At 38.0% G+C, this 21,724-nt stretch overlaps 1 protein-coding gene across 1 annotated transcript in view; it reads left to right on the plus strand.

Moving 5' to 3' along the window:
- DKK2 (dickkopf WNT signaling pathway inhibitor 2) overlaps nt 1-21,724 on the plus strand; it is a 101,616-nt gene that overhangs the window by 60,107 nt on the left and 19,785 nt on the right. The gene's annotated exons all lie outside the window — the stretch shown is intronic.

Genomic DNA, 21,724 nt, shown 5'->3' on the forward strand with positions numbered 1-21,724 from the left:
TTTGAAACTATGCACTTAAAAGCCTTTACATTTTCCAAAATTATTTTAAATCCTAAATTACTGTATTTATCACTGGATTCTTCACTGGACTTCAACAACTTCTCTGTGGTATAAATATTTTTTGAAAGAGAATGGAAAGAATTATATAAACAATTAAAAACAAGTCAAGTAGGTTACATGTATTAGATTTTATTTTTGGTGAGATGCTCCAAACAGTTTTTATTGCTTTCTAATTGAGAAGACCTATATAACTCTTGACTTTGACATTCTTGGGAAACCTATTCCTGTCAAACTTAGAAATAACTCATTAGGCTCACAAAAAGTTATGTCGCCGAAGTTTTGACACAATGGCTGATATTAGCTATTCCAAGAAATAAGAAAGAAGTTTTAATTATCTGGATATTGACAAAATGAAGGTATAGTTCTATTTTGTTTTGAAAATTGCTTCCTTAGTGGTATTTAAATGTCAAGAAACAAAATTTATAAGACATAAAGGAAATAGGACTTAAATATAAGAAAAATGTGGAAGGAAAAAAAGTTCCTCTTTTACTTTTATTCTATTTGAAATCAAGTAGGTTGAGTGATACAGTTTTAGTCAGGGTTTTCCAAAGAAACAGAACCAATAAGAGAGACCCATAATATATTTGTAAATATAGGTAGAATATAGATCTGTATGTCTGCATATCTATATCTGCTTCTCTCTACCTACCTACCTACTTAATCTATCCTATCTACCTATCTATATTTTAAAGGAAATTGACTCACATGATTGTGGGACTGGAAGGTCAGAAATCTGTGGGCTGGAAACTCATGAAACCTTGCAGTTTTCTGGCAGAATTTCTTCTCTGGGAAACCTCAGGTTTTGCTCTTAAGGCCTTTCAACTGATCGGATGAGGCCCTGCCACGTTACCAAGGGTAGTCTCCCTTACTTAAAGTCAACTGATTGTAGGTGTTAACCACATAATCTACAACATACCTGCACACAGCATCCAGAAAAGTCAGTGTTTGATTAAATAACTCAGTACGTTAGCCTGCCAACGCTGACAACATAAAGCAAGCAATCACAGCACCAGGTTGCTGACTGATCTCTAGCTTTCTTAGCTGCCCCTTGCTGGCAATTCAGTTCATACTCTTAATTTAAACTGCTGGTACTTGTGGTAATTATCCTTTCTTCTTTCAGTTGTTCATGCTTAATCATTTTGCTGAATATTGGTACATTCGTCCGGGAATCAGAAAGAGGAGAGTAAATAAAGCTCCCTCTATCCATCCGTGTACTTAATCAGTAGGTCAAGTACACAAGACTCCTTTGGCAGTTTGGTGAAAATTGGGGAACCTTTTCAGAACAATGTTTAAATAAAATAGTAGAACTAAAAGGAACACTATTTATATTGAAATATGATTAACCAAATTTGTGATGTAATAATATATGTGTTGATTTATATATTAAATAATAAGACCTAGCTGTAGGTTTAATAGGTACCATAATTTTTAAATGGTGATGAGTGGAAACAGTATTTTGAGATCTAGAAATAACTGTAATGTGATATGAAGAGATCTATGATTTCTATTGTTGACAAAGTCACAGATACTGCTAACACCACTGTGATCCATCAGGTACATTCACAATTGAAGGACATGGAGTTAGAAGTTAGTGAAAATAAAGATGTCATGTTTTTCCAACAAAGTTCAGAGACTTCTGGTAAGAACTGGTCCACTGTTTGATGAGAAAAGAGAAAAAAAGATGGTTTGTCTAACTGAGACTTAGAGATTATCTATGGATTTAATTTCTCAAGCTTTGTCCTGATGACAAGAATAATAACAGCAGTAGCTAAATACAGCAATTATTAAGTCAGACATTGTTCTACATGCTTTAAATATGACTCGTCACCTCATTCTTAGAAAAACTCCATGAGGTAAGATTTTACAGATGCACAGAGAGGTGAAGTAACTTGTCTCAAGGCACACAGTTTTACAAGGGATGGAGCCAAGTCCATCATGGTCTTTTAACTATTGTTCTATGTAACAACAGCTGGTTTCTTTGTATTTGACTTGAGTTTTGTGGTAAATTTGGAAGGGCAGGATTATGTGAGACTTCTTTTTTTTTTTTCAGTAGGAAAAGGCATGAAATATTTTAAATTTCCATACATTTTCATAAGGAGTATATTATTGTCTATCTAATTTATAAATTGTTGAAGCTAAATTGTTAATGTCAGAAGCACAAGAAAGAGAAAACTCACGCTTACAAAGAAAGTCTGTGACTGTTAACTATTACCAGATTTTTTTTTAAGTACAAGCTGTTGGTGGTTGCAAAAGTTGAGTCTGAAATTTCTTTAAAAGGTTAAAACATTTTAAAATTTACTATTGTATGCTTGTTTGGCTCTGCTGGAATTCTAGAACTGCTTTGTTGTGAAAATGTCAAGGTCTTAGAAGTTTTAATAAGATTAAAAATTTAGGAAAATTAAGATGCTGTTAAAATAATGGCTACTATAACTAAACATGAAGTATTTTTCAACTCTAAAATTTTGCAAAAGAGGCAACCCACAGCATGTACCAACTTTCCAAAAGGGTCAAAACACTTTTTTCTGTAAGATTTAATGAAGTTAGGATTACTATTTTTAGAACACACAGAAATTTAGCCAACTCTTGATTTTCCAGAGAAAGAGGAGGTAAGATGGCATGAGGATTCACAGTATCAAGACAAACTTAGTATTTAATATTAATACAAACCTCCTCCTTTATCAAAATAGTAAGCTTCTAACAAATAGATGAATTATTTAAATGGAATTAACCTCTTCACATATTACCTTGGCAAAAGAGAAAAATTTGATAAAAGGGAAAAATCAGATGCTTGGATCCCCCAAATATGCATACTTACAATGAATAATAAATATCAACGAGTGTATTATTAAGCCGTTTTCCTCAGGTGGAGCAAGCGTATGACAATAGAATTAACAAACCAATAGGACAGAAGAAAATAGGAAAAATATAAACCTGTCCACTTCATTGTTCCTTTATAGTTTAATTAAACATTACTATTAAGACTCAATAGAAAAAGAGAATTTAATTAGTTATATGTATTTTTCTAATTATAATTTATAACTAATGTGAAGAAAAGTTTGCATATTTTATAACAATATGAATGCTAATATGAAACATCCTGACACTTCGAGTGGTGTCTTAAGGCTAGTTGACCATTTATTAAGACATAAATCACTGTCTATGAATTTACAGTGAATCTCTAGACATGCAAGTTCTTCTTCCTATGCATAATTAGTTTTATCTTTTTTGTCTAAGTTTTCACCCCCTCAGTTCAGTTTTTATGACAGGGAACAAATTGTTTAATAAATCGATGACATCTGGGGCAAACTGAGAAGTCATATTTTAAAAATTGAGCTTCATTGTTTATGAGCTTAATTGAGTATCTATACACTCTGGTAGGAAGGGCAAATTGGTTTCACAAAGGGCAAGAATATCTGTTAAATGAATGAGTGAGTGAAAGAGGAGTGAGCTTCTGCCAACAGTAACCTTTTCAATAGTCTTCACTTTTACAGACTATTATTGTTATGAATTTGCTCATATTTTGTGTTATTCCTTATTAAACATATTCCATATTTTAAAAGTTTTTCTGAAATTCCCATTACATTCTGACCATTCTGTTCAGAATGAAGTTACTTATGGGAACTTTACAAATTGTGGGTCTAGGTCTCACTTAATCTTTGTATCCTCTTAAGAAAGTTTTGGAAAAATAGGCATAAAGAATCAAGTAGACTTTTCAAATAACTGAAGATATTTACACAAAAGGGAAAGGGGTAGTTTCTTTGCATTGAGTACTGTTGAGCACTATAAGCCGACTATCGCTTAATGGTATGGAAGACCAATTTTCTAGACTCCCTAAGAAAGAACAGTGAGCTCAGTCAAGAATATAAGCTTTTGGGAGGCAATCCGGTGCTCATAAAAAGCAACTTAATATAGTGAATTTTTGTGGTGTGGACAACTTCTATCCACTGGGAAAATCCTTTTATATATTTGGAATATTTTTCCACACAGGCAAATAAAATCTTTTTTTAGACATTTTGTGATTTTAGAAAGTCAGATGGAGTAATTGGGCATATTTTTTGGCTTTCCAAAATATTGTCTGCTTGATATGATTAACTATAAAGAAAAGAAATGTAAGCACATGTTTGGATTTGATGTCATTTTTTTTAATCTCTTAAATTTTTAATAATAACCTCTCTGGTTCATTTTGTCTTACTTAAGGGATGGGGTGAACATGGGGAAAATCGAGTCTATTAGGCAGGAGGGTAATTGGTTGAACTGGATACTATAAATTAGAAGCAGCTGTGTTCAAGTGCATAATTTTTGCCTTCTTTGCTTAAAGTTTTGCCCAACTACATCCTTTAAAAATGATGCTAGGCATGCATCCATGAATTTAGACTTCATTCACAATGCCTACCATGCATTCAGTACAGTAGAACTTTTTTTTTCTCAGTTTATATGTGTGGTTTGGGGGAGGTATAACATAAATGGGAGATTAAGAGTAACAATATCTCCCTTGTTACTTGACTACAGGTGCAAATCTTGTAAAGTTTAAGTAGTGTGTAATCCAGGCATATTCTCATAGATCTCAGGTTTGTATCTATTTTTGATTGATCCTTTTAAAAGGATTGTGATTAGTATTCATACTGGAGCCTGGGAATAATGAGTATTTTGTTAAGAAAAGCTCTCAACAAAGATAAAAGTGAAACAGTCCATTCCAAGGACCCTGTAATATAATCTATATATAACTTATATCTCTAATGTATCTTTTAAATATACATTATCATTTCATCAGTCATTTCTATCCTGGGTCATAGAAATTGCAAACAAAGTTTTGCAAGGCAGACAGTTCCGAATCCTCAGTTCTTTTACTTCAGTAGAAGTGGTCAGCTAAATTTTGTGACACATTCTTGTTCTTTTTTAAAATGCTAGTAAATTATCATCTTAACAAAACTAGACTACATTCTTACTCACTAGATTAAATTATCTCTGGAGTTGGAATTCCTGTGTTCAATAATTATTCATTGACCCTCTTCTATGTACCAGACACTGTGTTGTGAACTCGAACAGAGGGATGAGCTAAACACCGTTCCTGCTCTAAGGGAAAACTTCTAAATAACCATAGTAGAGTGTAATAAACGCTGCAATAGAGGGAAATGAGTGTTACTGGGAGCCGGGGTGGGAGTTCTGTTTCTGGGGTTGGAGTGCAAGAGGAGGGCATGGAGAGGGCTCCCCCAGAGGGATAATAATCAGCTAAACCTGTTCACTAGGCTATGTTGCAACTTAATGTAGGATTTCTCTTTTTATCAATATTCAGTAGTTAATAGCAGCTTACTACCAAGCAGTGTTTTTCATTTGCTTTCTTTGTATTTCTGAGTATGGTAAATAAAACCATTTGGCATATCTAGGTTTAGATGCAATCCCACCAAAGTTTTCCATGGTATGTCAACTATTTGTTGAGCTTTATAGGAAAAAAGTAACAATTTGCTTCTTCTGTTGTACTGTTAGGAGTGAAAAGATGAGTGGTGGTGAATTCATGGGCTGTGTGTTGACACCTACTGGGTGTGATTCCACTGGAGGGAAAACAGTTATCTCATAGACACTGGTGTGGTGGTTCCTTTGCCAGTCCTACAAAACCTCCCCAGATGTCATGCTCTGGTAGAGTAAGTAGGAGCCAGCAATGAGTCTATTTTAGAAATGTGTTCACCTTACATTGGCTTTCAAAGAGTTTCAGTTATAGAGAAACCTGATGTCTCTGACTTAAGAAAAATGGGTAGGAAATATGGGTAAGAAAGAGGACCAAAAAAAAGCCACTCAGCCTTCAGTTTGAGGGAGTATAACATTAAAAGAGAAAATAAAATCCATTACATTTCCAGTAAGTTGTTATTTTAAGAGATAATTAACATCAAAATCTAGCACACTGTCTCTTGTTCATTAGTATTTGATTTATGAATAAAAATATTTTCACTAAGAAGCTCCATTGGAAGTAAAGTTGCCTCACTGTGCAATTTCCCAATGTTCTCCAATGGAAACAAAGCAGTATTATAAATTAAGAACTTATGGGGTCATATTCCAAAATGGGGAAATCTTTCCACATTGTCCAGAAGTGTTTCCATTCCAGTCTCTAAAGACATGGCTGTCTAACACTGATGGTGGCTTCTCTATACCATAAACCTCCAAAGACCTACTTTTTTCGGTCACATAAAAATAAGCATTTCTCAAATCTGATTTAGGCTGTCATTTAAAATAATGGAGTGGCATATTAAAGAATGTATCTTGCCTTGATTAAAATGTAGTTACAGCAGTCATCCCTTCTCCTCCCTTACTTCCCTGTGCTAAAAATACACTTTTAGGTAATCCAGATAGAAAATACAAGAAAATGATGCTACTACTCTTAGGTCAGACAAAATGAAGCAACAAACAAAACAACCTGAAACTTCAAAATTCATATGCGTAGTCCTAGGACTTTTAGGTAACAGCTTACGTCTAAGTCTTGTGTCTGAAATTTTTGCTGGCACAGTGGTGACCTTGGCTAATTGGAGAGGAGACAACTTTTCATCATGCAGGTTGATGAATCTTTTTTAGAGATTTTATGTAACTCAGTGAGAATAATAACACTTTTATAATATTTACAGTGTACTTTTAAGTATAACATGTTATCTCATTTGACCACTCAATGGTGTAGTAGGTAGAATAGCAGTTGTTATTATACTTATTGTGTATTTGTGGAAACTGAGGCTTGGCTGTTAATCTGCAAGAGACAGTACTCACACTCTGCCCATAACTTGGATTTGCCTCACCAAACTGCACAGCAGGACTTTGACACCCTAGGAAAACTAGACGTCAAGTGCTTAAGATAAATTGACAAGAAACGTAAAGTGAATGAGTACAGGTTTGATGTTTAAAACATTTTATTTCTTTACCTGTAAGTGATAGGATTGTGCTGCATTATCGTAAGTTCCATGTCTCATGATTCTCTGATTCTGGAATGTTAGAAGGAGGCTACAGTCTTCCCCTTTCTGCAGGGAACACTCAAGTCTCTCACTCAACTCTTCACTGGGCCATGTCATGACTTAAATGTAGGATTTCCCTTTTTATGTGAGGGACTGTCTCATATGAACACAGGAAAAAAAAATCTTAGTAACCGCTGAGCTTCTGAGGGAAGGGAAGGAAGGATGGAAAACTCAAAGCTTTCTCTTTTATCTACTGAATGAGGCAACTCATCTATAACCTTGAAAATCATCAAAATGTAATTTATCCTCCAAGTGGTATTGGTTAAAGCCGTCTTTGTCTCACATTTTTCTTTATTAAACACTTGTTACTTTGTTTCTTTAAATGGAGAAAAACCACTGGGAAGGTATGAACAGAATTTACAGCAGAAGGGTGTTCTAGACACCTCTTTAAATTAGTGTTACAAATGTGTTTCTGTCTGTTTTATTTCCATAGAGAAAGGTGCAGCTCAATCCCCCCTTTGGAGCAGTGAACACAGTGATGGGATGGCCGGCACTCAGTGCTGGTTGTCCTGGTAACAGCATCTCAAATCTTACACTAACATCTGGTGTTCTTAAGCTTAACAGCTGGTTGTCTACAGAAAAATTTGAACAAGGAGTTGAAACACAAATGGGAATACCATAAAATAAAAGTGGTTACCTAGGAGGAATACCAAGAAATAACTAAGCTGAAGCAGGAAATTAGATGCAACTTGCAAAAGGCAGAGAGAAATATATCAGGGATTAAAAAATGGATAAAAGATCATGATGTCCTGAAAAAAATAAAATAAGATGAAGATTGTGGGTTTTAAGGTTTGCATTAGTTTTATAAGCAAATTGACCAACGTGTTGGGAAGATGAAAGATTGAGGTTAAATTTTGAAGAATTTGGACTAACAGACTAGTTTTTGGAGTCTCTACAAATCCTAACAGAAGTGGCAACCATGATTATATGTGTAGTTAAACCTCTGGAGAATGGTTGACATAGCAAAGTGTTTGAAATTAGAAAATACTCTGGACTTTGCCCCAAAGTGATTGATCAGTAGCTTTTACTTTCTCATTTTTATTCATGGAATTACACATATTATTATTATTATATTTGAAAAATTGGGGGCTATTTTTATTTTTAAGGAGATTGTTTTTACCTTATGGACTCACTGAATACATATTGACATTGTAGTACTCATTTTAAATTTTAACCAAGATGAAGAACTTTGGCATCGATATTAGTCTTCATTTTGAAGGGCACAGGATCTGATTATTTACATAAAAAAGTTGTTAACAGAGAGTTACAGTGATAGTTCTTCTCCTTCATCTCTGAAGTTGGAAAGTTCACTAAATTCCCAATTCATACAGTTAAAAAAAATTCCTGCTAGACATACTCTCATACTAGGTGATAATCAGAATTTGAAATAGAAATAGGTCCTTTCCTATAAGGAAACTGACCAAAGCTAAGCAGAGGTTTGCTTGTACTTTAAAATACAATCATAGAAAGTTAAACTTGGACTTATTGGACTAATAAGAGTGTAAAACTTTTTCTGAGTAGATTTAAAATAGGCAGAGCCAGAAAAACTGGATAGGAATTAGACTTTTACTTGATATAGAGAAGAAGAGTTTAGGAATTTTTCCAAAATAGAACAGACAGCCCCTCGAGGTCATAATGTCCTCACTGGAGCCAAGGCTGGATGGCCACTTGTCAAAGATCCTGAATAGAAGATTCATGTAGAGTTAAACGACTGCTATGCTCACATCCAAACCTAAGATTTAGTTTTCTTGTTGTTTAGTCAATGCCACACCAAACATGTAGTTATTCCCAAACATGCATTTTTGTTTAATGTCATTTAGAAAAGATAAGCAAATAATTGACTTACTGTTTTCCATTCAATGCAGTGTTTTTCCAAAGGGTATAGACATATCAATTGTTTTTCTTAAGAGCCATATTTTTGGAGAAAATTTTAAAACACTAATAATTTAAAAGAAGAATTAAGTCCCTGGACTGCCACCACCCAGAATTAAGAGCTTCTGATATTTTTCCATATTTGATTAAAAACTAAAATGTTAGAGTTCAACAGATTTAACTTTATCGTCAAGGATGCCCTGAACACTGCCTCCCTTCCCTCCCTCTACAATCACATCCCCTACCTCCTTAGACACAAGGTTTTTTTGGTCTCCCTTTAAATCTTTTGAACCATTCCAAATTTTCACGTTTTAGAGGACATTTAAAGAGGAATAGGGAAATCATGAGGAAGAGATGCTTTTGATTGAATCTTAGTGCAGATGTAAATATGCAACGTTCAGGATGCCAGAAGAGACCCAGAAGGTGTTAGGCAGTGAATGGGAAATGTCTAGAGCGGCAAGGGCCAGTGTTAGTTATTATTGTTTCAAATGCCATCCGTGCTAGACAAAGCCAGAGAAGTATATAGAATTCTGGACTGAAAGATTCTACAAAAAGTTTAAAAATCTGAGGCCAGAGCTTTGTTCAGAATTATGATGTTAGAAAGCTGAAAGAATGATGAGGACCCGTTTAGGATACGGGAAAGAACCAGGAATGATGAGTGCTGGAAGCTAAGGAGAAAAGCATTGTCCATAAAGGACACTTATTTCCTTAGAAGGAGTAAGAAACATGGGCAAGAAGAACCCTTTGACTGGAGTTCTTAGAAGATGAAGTATGACCAGGAGTGAGTGATGAGTTTTGTTCGGCACATTGGTAGCACCAGAGCTCAGGTTAAATGGTGAATTAAGGAATAGGTTAGCAGCCACAAAGAGGAGACTACATGTGTAACCTAACTCTTTCAAGAAATTTACCCACGAAAGACAGAATAAGCCTAGAGATTTTGTTTTTAATAGGAGAATTTTGGAAGGGAACGAAAATATGCTGGTAGAATCTGTGGAGCCTAAAAGAGAGGTAGAGAGGAAAGTGACCTCATTAATGCTAGATGTGCAAAAAATTCTAGATGTTTATGAAATATATCTACTCATTTTAAAGCATCTATTTTATGTCAGGCACAGTTCTAGATGTTGGAGATAGTTATAAACAAAGCAAATTTAAAAAATCCCTGCCCTCAGAGGTGCTTATACTTAAGTGAGGGGAAACAATAAGCAAGTAAACGATTAAAATATACAACACATCGGGTGGTGAGAAATGCTAGAAATAGAGAAAAATAAAGCGGTAAGGGAGGCAAGGGAGCTGAGAGTGGGGTGTCAGGAAGTCCTCAATAAGAAAGTGACATCTGAGCAGAGACTGGAAGGAGAGGAGAGAGTAGGCCACGTGGCTCTCTGGGGACGAACCTTCCAGGCAGCGAGAAGGGCTGGTGGGGGCCGAGCCTGAAGATGCGCGGCGGCGTGCAGGGATCATAGCCAGAGAGCAGCGCTGCCGGGGCAGGTGAGCCAAGCGGTGAGAAAGAAGCACGGCGGCTGCTCCCATCAAACAGAAGGGGCTCAGGATTTTGTGCTGAGTGAGATGCAAAGCCAGTGGAAAGTTTTCAGCAAGTAACTGACAGGATCGGCTTGGGCTTCGCATTTCCCCAGGCCCTCGAGGGCCGCCCGGGTTGAGAATGAAATGGCGCAGGGGAGTTCCAGGATGGAGGAGCGGAGAGGAGCAGTGCAGATGATGTGATGAGGTTGGATTCCAAAAACACTTTAAGGATAGAGCTGAATGGAGTGAAAGAGAGGAATGCAGCTGCCGTTATAGACTTGCCATGTCCTGAGACGCGGGAGACGGCTGTGAAAAAGAAACAGAATAGCATTTGTGATTTTTTTTTTTCCCGAGATCTCCAAAGGATCGTCCCTACCTATATGGATTTTCACAAAGCATATTATCTACAGGGGCCTTTTTGACATCCTAATTTGGAATTGAAGCTTTGCAATTCAAGACATGTTTTACACTGTGTGGGAGCCTCACACACAGTTCTTGTAAAGCGTGGAGCACAGAGCATGGTCCATAGTAAACACTCAATTAATACTCTATTATTAGAATTTTTTGTTGGGCCAGGCTGTGTTAACAGTGCTGCTGCTACTTCCTATTTATCAAATGTTCTGTCCAGATCTCTAGTTTGTTCTACGAGATGGAAACAAACAATAAAAGGAGGTACTATCATATTATTTCTGTAATGCTGAAGAAAAGCAAGTTAATGACAGCCCCTAGGAAACAGGCAAATTTGTAAAAATTGGTTGCAACAGATAGCTTCTTAAAAACCAAAACAAATCTTTTTAAAGGTGATTTCCCTCATTCTGCAGAGAAAGAACCAGAAGCCCATAGATGGTAAGTGATATGGGCAAAGTTTACAAACTGATACAGCAGAGTCAGGAGCTGAACCCAGAATTTCCTCTCCTGGTTCTCAGCTACTGGGACCACAAGAATATTATCCCTTTTGTATCTCTTTTGTTTGAATCCAAAAACCATTGGTACAAAGGTTCTAAGTGTTTTAAAGTAACCGCTTTTATAGTCATCAGAGCCGAAAAGCATTCCTCACCCCCCCGCCACCATTGCTTGTGCCTCTGTTGGGTGTATGGACAGAAAATAAGTAGAAGTCATAAAAATGTGACCAGAGCTGTCATCTTTTCACCCAAAGTAAAAAAGAGTCCAAATAGCCACCCACCCACAGCGCAGAGCTCAGAAATGTGTGAGTAATTCAAGTCACCTGGTACCATGGGCTCTGCAGGTGTTTGTAACACACACCCTTTGCTGGTAAATGGTTTCCTGGTGTTTCATTTAGTCCCAGTGTCACTGCATCAAGAAGGAAATCTCAGACATCAAAGGAGAAAAGAAGATTAAAGGATCCCAGCACTTTAGAAACAAGACATTGTCAGCTCTACCGTTTACTCCTCAGCAATGCTCTTCCATACCCAACGCAGAGCAAAGTGATCAGGAGAGCGTGCCCAGATCTGGTAGGCAGATGGTGGAATATATGTTGGCTGTATTACCAGTTTTCATCTATACACATGTACATACATGGGGGCAGGGCAAGGAAAGTGGTTCGAGGGTGATGCTAAAACACGGGCATCAACTCCTGCAGAGATGCAGGCGAGGAGTGAATGCCCTGATCAGTGCTTTTAAGACCTTTTAGTGCACATAGACAAGGACACTGACAGGAAACCTGATGGGTAAGCATTGCTGTGTATGTAAAGCTCTGTCCATTATGTCGACCAGCTAGGTTGCTTGCAGCTATATATTTAGAAGTGCCTCAAGTAATACTAAAAGATGCCCTTTTAGCTTTGACTGTTAAGTAAACAAACTCATCCAACATTAATGACTGCTCTTTGCCAGGTACTGTCAGACCCACGGTAGGAGATACCTCCGGTTCTGGCATGCTGGAAGTACACCGTTTAGTAGTTTACTCAGACATGCTGGAAGAGTTAATAAGCTCAGCTACTTTAGAAGGCCTAGCTTCAGCACAGAACACGATGCTAACTTACATGATCAATTTTAAGCCGACATAGTGCTTTCACCTACATGTTTTCATTTTAATGTTGACCCAGACAATAAACCTACGATGTAGAGAAAGCAGACACCTTCTATAAGCTCACTGTGCTTAAATGCTTAAATACATAATGTTACTAAGTTGGATTAGCAAAATGTATAATTAGAAAGTAGAAGACTAGGCAACTCAGCATAGCACAGTGGTTCTCAGAGTGTGAGACCGGCAACAGCAGTGTCATTGGGAGTTTATTAGAAATGCAGTCTCTCAGGCTCGACTCCAGACCTAACCAGAAACTTTGAGGCTGGAGCTCTGCAGTCTGTGTTTTACCGTGTCCTCCAGGTGGTCCCATGCAGGCTGAAGTCTGAGAACCACTGGTCTGGTAAAGAGAACGGGGTTCTGTTTCTGTCACTAGACTTACTAACTGTGCATCACTCGACAGCTGCTGATTAGGCTTCTTGATCTGCAGAGCTGAAGTTAAGGACGCCTACCCAGGGGGTGGGGGCAGCAGGAGGGGTATTTTGGAGTGACGGAAATATTTTAGAACTAGACAGAAGTAGTGGTGTAATTATTCACATAATATTGTGAATAATTGAATGCCACTGAATTTTACACTTCAAAAATGTTTACTTTTATGTTACATGAATTTCACATCAATAAATTAAAAAAAAAAAAAAAAAAGCCTACCCAATTCACTTCCCAGTTGAATGGGAGAATATGCCTGAAGGCTCTTTGCCAACCGGAAGGTGCGGTATAGACAGGGCTTGTGAGAAAGCTATTCAGAGTAACTTTCCTTTGCTACTTCTATTTTTCCTGAGAAGCAGAGACCCCTGTCACTTCACTCAGACAGACATTTAGCAAGCTTTGCCAGTGTGGCATTCTAAAGAAAACATTTTATCTTTATAGTACCTTTCAAGCAGCTGTCAAGGAGTGGATCTGGGGTGGGCAGAGGGGAACACCAGCTGCAGCTGATGTGGTTGTATCAACAGGTACAACTCTGCAGCCCCAGGTCATCCATGTACCCCAGTTATTCCAAAACCAAAAAAAAAAAAAAAAAAAAAACCAACAGTTAAGAGACTCCACGTATTTAGAAACTTTTCATTCAGTCTGATATCAATTCTCTTTCTCTTTGTTTGCCCATCCCAAGTTAATGGAGTTCCTGTGTACTCCCTGAAAAGAGGAGTTGAGAGTATGTGGACTGCCACCACCTGGGTTTTGGGGACCCTCAAAAGCAATGGCTTTTTTCTGTCCCACATAATGTGAATCTCTTGAGGGCACTGACCATGTCTTATGCACCTTTACCAGCCCTAAGATGCCTGCATTAGTAACCCTTCAGTAAATAGTCAATAGGTAGCAATGGCTTGACATTCCTGTGGGCTCCAGGATAATTTTCACTACAGAGATTTGAAGACCAGAGGCTGAAGCACTAATTTATAAATCCAGTGAACTCATGGCTACCTCCTCGCAGTAGATTGTGAATAATCCAGTTTATAGAAGCTCAGAAGATTACTCACATGGTCAGAGGGCTGATCAGTGTGATACAGGCTTATCAGAGGCTGTCTTGTCAGCTTCTCCAAGGTGAGGATGGACAGGATTTTGATTCCATGTTGTCAGATGCTGCCTGTGCTGTGTGTGTAGAACCGAGTGATTTCAGATTATGTCTTGGGTTGGCTGCTCCTTAGAGATTACTTTTAGAGTTCTGCCTACATTGTAGGAATTCTTTTGTGTTTTTTTAATGGAAACTTTTTATACATACAGAAAACTAGAGAAAATAGTATGAGTGAAGCCCCCTGGGCCCATTCCATAGCTTCAGCAATTTTTAACTCATGGCTTACCTTGCTTTATCCACATTCCCCAACTCATCCTCACTTTCTGCAGTGTATTTTAAAAATAAATCCGGCACATCATGTTATTTCCTTTACAAATATTTCAGTTTCTTTAGAAAAACTAAAAAATACCTGCAATATTATTATCAAAACTTAAGAGTTAATAATAATTCCTTAATATCATTAAATACCCAATAAGTAGAATTCTTGCTTATAATTTGGGAAATTATCAAGGAAAGGCAATTACAATGAAAATGTGTGACCTGTAATAAAGACCAGTGGTTGATCTTTATTCATCTGTAAAGTGACGCATTGATAAAGGGCCTAGGCAAATTGTGAAATCATTTTGTAAAAAGCGCATCTGCAAAATATCTGTAGTTTCCAGGAGTCTGTTCTTTTCAGGGTCTCATGAAAATATGTGCGGTTTGTAGAGAAGCTGTAGCAACTGTGGCATCTGTTAGCAGAAGGAGTCCTTTTGGCTGGTGAGATGGTGAATTTAAGGATCCACGCTGGGCTGAGGTTATGTGGAGAGTACTGAACTCCAGTGAGAAATGTGAAAGTCTCATCCTCACCACACCCAGGTTATGCACCCAAATTCCCAGACAATTTTTGTATGTTCGGAAAAGTCTGTCCTCAATGAAAACCATCCTGCTCTATCACTAGAAACACATTTTTGCCTTTGATTGGGTATTGGTTGAGGACTCAGCAGTGAGCCAGCCAGCCAGCAGGACATGGGTGTGTGCTGTTACCCATCTGTACGCCCAAGCGTGTTTATCTAACAATGGAAAGATCCCTCGCAGACGTTACCGGGACAGAGTGCACGAATGTTAAATGAAGTTCTCCCTAGAGCTCTCAGGCAGTTGCGATGGAGATTAATTTGTTAATCCTTAAGTTCAACTGCTTTGAAGACAAATAGCTCTATGCACAGTTGCTGGTAAATTTTTAGTAATAATTCTTATGATATAATCAGTAACTGGCTGATTACTCTTTCAGCTGATTTACTCTGTGAAACTGGGTTCTAAGTGCCTGTGATCTCTTTTTGGAAGTTTCCCAGAAAGCAGGACTGGACTTTTTATTTCGCAAGTTTGCTGTTATTTATTAATGTCTCTCTATAAGAAAGTCATTCTGATGTTTCTTGGAATCATCATTTGCAAGTTGTAAACAGTTTTCAGTGTGCCATTTATAAAAGTCCGGCTCCAATTCTCGTTACAAGGGGCTGAGCAGTATTATTTTAAGAGCTCGTTCTTGGCTTTTCCAAACCATCCTGTTCAAAATCACAGGCAGAATTTGATCAGCGTATATTACAGTGCTGTGCTCCAGGAGGGGAGATGAAAAGCACATGACCTGATCCTTTTGCTTTTGATCTGCCCTCAGAAAAGAGCCTGATGAGTACTGGGTTTTGTAATAAAAATCACTTCATCCAACGTGAATGTGGGAACAACTTGATTTGTTTGGGTGAGTAAAGTTCTGGTGATCTCATTTAAACCCAGGAAGTGTTAGAGTCAGACCGTAATCCATCCTGTCTGATACCTGCTGTGCCCAGGTGTGGCTGTGTCTCTCCTCTTCCTACAGAACAAGGGAACCCAATCGCTCTAGTCTTCCAGCTACACTGGAAAGAGTCTTACAGAGACTTAACCTTTTCAAACACACAGTGACATCCCTGCCTAGACTCAAAACATGTAGCAAACATGTAACTTAGGAAATCTGATCTGAAAGGTAAAGTTTTTATTTCTTGCCTCTTCGACCAGGCAATAGGCTCATATCATCTTCCACAAATACCTAATATGAACCTAGACAAGGCTGAGTGAAGTCTTCTGCAAAATTTCTGTAAGTTCTGAAACTTGGGAGCAGGGCCTGAAAAAAAATATGGGTGTCTTTAAAATTCTGATGTGTGGGCATCATGAGGGGGGTTGATGGTGTGTACAAAAATCGCAGACATGATTTGAAATGAATTTGGTTCCAATCCTAGAAGCACTGTCTAAATTTGGGGATGAAAACTGACATGTCAATGTGACTTAACTAATTTAACATGGTGAAAACTTTAACTCAATTTGTTCAGAATCATAAACAAGTTAGACACCAAATAAATGTTTTGGTGGTGGCAGTCCGTGACACAGACATTTGGAAAAAGCACTGTAGTAGTTATGTGCCAGGTGCTCTATTGCTGTGGCTGGTGTATCAAGATACTGAATCCTCCAAGTATTCCATCTGTGTACCTCTAGGATGTTTAAAGGAAGCCATCGTAAGTTTCTCACCTTTTTGCTTTTTTACGAACACCTCTTAGTGGTGGAGGTTAACTAGGAGTGCTATAAGATATGACCTGCCGATGAGAAAAATATTGAGAGACAAAGGCAAAGAGAAGTTAGAAGCATTTAGGATGGTGTGTCACCAGCTTCATCCGATCCTCAGAAGTATCCAGTGTCACAGCCCCCACCCACCAAGAGGTTTTAACAATTTCCTGAGGGCAGTTAGGGAAAAGGTGAACTGTGGATTTCACTGCTACGAGGACAGCCTTATTGCTGTGGTAGAGACCAGCGATAACCACTTAGAAAGGAAAGAGCCTACATTTCACTTTAGATAATTTATACGCGAAAAATCACATCAGCTCTAGGAATGTAACGTGAAGGAGCTGATGACAGCACTGGAGAATGTGAATCTGAGGCTCAGCATGAAATACTTGCAGCCAGGTTGCTGGCTGGAGAGTTGCTCATCAACCAGTTTTCCTTCTTTTTAAACACATACGACGTCCTTAGTTAACAGTTGTAGGTTACAAAGGTTTATGTAGCACTTCACTGATCTTTAAAAAATCTGTTTCAAAATTATACAAAATTCTCTCTTGATCTTCAAGTTCTTTCTTTTTACATCTTCTGATGGGTACTTGTATGAGCATTTTTGTTAATTCAATGGTACAAATTTCTAACCCCGGTTGCAACAAAATCTCATTCATTAATTCATTTCTGGGCAAAATGTGGGCTGCCAAGCTATTCCAGGCATCATGTGACCACTGGGGATACAGAGATGAAAGACGATGTCCATAATCAGAGTATAAATAAGAGGAAGTATTTAACAGAGCATGATGCATATCATGGTACAGATAAGCGTGAAGTGTTAGCAGAATATGGCTTGAAGGGGGCACCCAAATCAGCTGGAGTGAAGAGCCAGCCCAGAACGTTTCAGGAAAGTGAAGTTACTTGATATAATCTCTGAATGATGAGTTGGGATTATTCTGATGATGAAGTGGCTGAAGGAAAGCTATTGTTCACAGAGGAAAAACGTTTGTAAATGCACAGTCACAAGGGCGTGCGGCTAACTCAGGGCCATGCAGGCAGCCCTGTGGAGCTGGTGTGTCTGAGGCAGTGCTGGGGAGGTGGGCAGGGGGCATGTGCCATGCTAAGAACAAAACTGTTCTGCTCATCTTTATTGCAACACAGCTGCCTTCCTCAGTTAAAACAAACAAAAACAGATGGGACAGATTTTCAATTGCATCCCAAACATAGTTCTAGAAACACCTTACCGTTGGATGTGAGGGAAGAATTTTTGAAAAAAGTATAGGATTTCAGATTGACCCTAGTAAAGTGGTATGAAAAACTCTATTAACCCTTCAGCTAATGAATTTTGTTCGATCGGTTTGCCTAGACTTCCTATTGACCAAAAGAGCACTCGCGTTGTCTTGAGGCAGGACGTATCTACCCCAGTCCCGGGGGGAAGCCTTGCTCTCTTAGCTGAACTCCCCTTTCCTCTTCTCCCTCCCCCAGCTCACATTTTAAAGCCCCATATTTGCTGCAAATTTCTGCTGGAATGTGAGGCCAGACACAGGGGTGTTAAAAAGAGTCCAATGCCAGTACATCTGGGGATCCTTAGTGATGAACAAGGGCCAAGAAAAGAAGCAGCAGAAATACAGAGGAGCATACTCTTTGCATAGTCTGGAAGGGCCAGTGGGATGAAGGGGAAGTGACTTGAGCCTGGAGACATGATTTCATTTTTTTTTTTTCATCTGGTAACAAATCATCTGACCTCTCCTGCACTATTGGGAGTGTCCCAGTCACCACACCAAGCAGATGTACTGGGATGTGGGTGGTGTGGGAGACCAAAGTCTTATGTGTTTTCTTTGAGATGACTAACACATTGAGTATGTCATCGCTAGATGTACCACATTTCTAAGGCTGAGATTTGAACACTAGGGTCACACAAACCAAAGGATCTGTCATTTGGCTCAGAATTTCCCCCCTTTCCAATCTTCTGGCAAAGCATTTAAATAGGACTTTTTGATATAAGTAGATTATAAGCCAATGAATGATGTCCTTCTCTATGATGTGTTATTCGCTAGACATAAATTTCCTTTGTCTTGTGCGCTGACCTTCCTTTTTCCACGTAAAAAGAATGTAAATTGGTTCATGGGAGTAGGAGGCTAAGAAGTAAGACCATGTGTGTATTGAGATATTGATTATTTTTCAGAAGTATTATTTTAATAAACAACATATAGTCATATAATCAATGTCATCTGATGCTAAAAATATAAATACTCTCCAAGCTGGGGCTTTCCAACCTAATGGTCTTGTGAATGTCTGAAATAAATGAGAAACCTTGGATATTGTAATTTCATTTGTCAGGAAGTCAGGCAGTAATTCCCCTGGATGCTTTAACCCTATGATTATGTTAAGAGTCTTCGAGACTGGTTCAAACTCTCTCAAACATCATTTGAGATCTTTGGAACCTGATCTTTGGAACCTGTCCTGATCTTTGGAACCCAGAAATGACAATATACATGTCCTGAGCATGCTCCTTGCATGAAGGACTTCTATGTGAGGTCTACCTTATCAACTGAACATTCCAAATAAATGAAAATGAAACATGGGCACGAAGCACAGAGCCTTAGCCATTTTATAGGTTATAAAAATATCAATTTAGGATACCTAGAGAAGGAATCAGATTGGGAAATGGGAAAGAATAAAGAGGGCAAAATCACTGATTATATGAGATCCCTCTTCATTCCTTTCTCTTAGTAACAGACCAGCTTAGTAACATCCGAACTTACCTCTCAGGAGTCGAAGCTCTTCATCCCATCACACATATAACTTGCATTGCAGTCCCTCCATATCTCAGGAGTGTATAATATCATAATGATCTAGTCTGAGACTCTTCACGGACTTTCCTCCAGAGGGCAAAGGCAGACATAGGTGAGTTAAGGAGGCATATTTCTGTGCTGAAACTGTGAACCATCTCTTCGTCCTACTTTATTAATCACAAAGCTTCACTCTCTGTGGCTGTTGCTACTGAGTAAACCTCTTGTTCCGCTCCTCTGGGTGATCATGTGGGAACATGCTGCTTCTCCAATGATTGCTTCTCCTTCTAGCCCACGTGGAGGATAAAATGCTGCCTGACTTCCTGTTTCTGACTCTAAATTTAAATTAACCGTTTATATTTTCAAGCAATATTTACACAGGGCTTGAAGTAGTTCTTTCTTACACAGAAATTAAGAGCCTTTTCACTGCAACTAAATATTGAGGATTACATTTTGCTGTGCTTTTTTCCCATCTTCCCAACAATAAAAGGGCACTATTTTCAATTTCACCAGCTTCCATCAACTGTTTCCTGAAAATCAGAACAGAATATGGTGAGTGGCCATTTGACTATTAGTCTAGCCTAATTCCTAGAAGAAAGAGAATTAAATGAGACTAGAGAAGCATAAAGTTTGCATGTTCTATAGTAAAATCAGCCAAGACAAGAAACATTAGCTCAATTAAATAATTGTTAGAACAATGGATTATTTTATATATATTATATATATGTATATATAATACATATATAAAACAAAATTTGGATGTTGCATTGACAGTCTGATTCTGCTAATAAAGTGAGAAAATTTTTAATCATGAAATTTCAGTCTGTATTTTTTTAACATTTTTATAGAGTAATAGTCATTTTACAATATTGTGTCAAATTCCAGTGTAGAGCACAATTTTTCAGTTATACATGAACATACATATATTCATTGTCACTTTTTTTTTTTGCTGTGAGCTACCACAAGATCTTGTATATACTTCCCTGTGCTGTACAGTATAATCTTGTTTATCTATTCTACATTTTGAAATCCCAGTCTGTCCCTTCCCACCCACCACCCCCTTGGCAACCACAAGTTTGTATTCTATGAGCCTGTTTCTGTTTTATATATATTTTAGATTCCACATATGAGTGATCTTACATGGTATTTTTTTTTCCACTTTCTGGCATATTTCACTTAGAATGACATTCTCCAGTAACATCCATGTTGCTGCAAATGGCGTTATGTTGTCAGTTTTTATGGCTGAATAGTATTCCATGGTATGAATATACCATCTCTTCTTTATCCAGTCATCTTTTGATGGACATTTAGGCTGTTTCCATGTCTTGGCTATTGTGTATACTGCTGCTATGAACGTTGGGGTGCAGGTGTCATTTTGAAGTAGGGTTCCTTCTGGATATATGCCCAGGAGCAGGATTCCTGGGTCATATGGTAAGCCTATTCCTAGTCTTTTGAGGAATCTCCATACTATTTTCCACAGTGGCTGCACCAAACTGTATTCCCACCAGCAGTGGAGGAGGGTTCCCTTTTCTCCACAGCCTCTCCAGCATGTGTCATTTGTGGACTTTTGAATGATGGCCATTCTGACTGGTGTGAGGTGATACCTCATTGTAGCTTTGATTTGCAAGGAAATTTCAGTCTGTGTTCTTGATACTCTTGCATGAAGCCCCAGCTCCAGGAAACCCAAGTTCTTCCAAGCATTCCTAATATGAAAACCATGAGGCATAAATTAGCAAGGAATAAGAAATTTCACTTTGAATCTCATAATATTACAGTTATCCCTCAGTATCCGCAGGGGACTGGTTCCAGGACACCCCACAGGTGCCAAAATCCAAAGATGTTCAAGTCCCTTATATGAAATGGCTTAGTACTGTTGACCCTCTGTATCCGTGGGTTCCACGTCTGTGGATATGGAGAGTCTACTGTAGTTCTTTTAAAACTATTAATTTTGATACATCATAAATGCACCTATTGAAGATTATTAAATGTTTAAAAAGATTTACTTGGAAACTAAATGTTCCTCCTTTCTCTGTTCTCAATAACCATGTTCACCTTCCCATGGGTAAATTTTGTTATTTATTTCTTCACTATACTTAGAGAACACAACCTAACTTAGCACACACACAAACAAACCCACACACATCTTCACTGAATTCTCATATTCCCATTTGGAAACTCATGATATTATAAGTGAAAATGACTTCAACTCATGAAATATTTCAAATTCACAAGGGTTTACATTTGGGCACAGCAATCTTTACCAACATGGACCTATTCTATAATCATAAAGAAGGTCTTTTCTAAACAGCAGTTTGAAAGGATGTTGTTTTCCTATCCACCTGGACATTGATACTTGGATTTTCAATGGAAAGGAAAATTTGATGCTATACAAAGA

The sequence above is a fragment of the Camelus bactrianus genome, chromosome 2 (genome assembly GCF_048773025.1).
Source record: "Camelus bactrianus isolate YW-2024 breed Bactrian camel chromosome 2, ASM4877302v1, whole genome shotgun sequence".
Lineage (NCBI taxonomy): Eukaryota > Metazoa > Chordata > Mammalia > Artiodactyla > Camelidae > Camelus > Camelus bactrianus.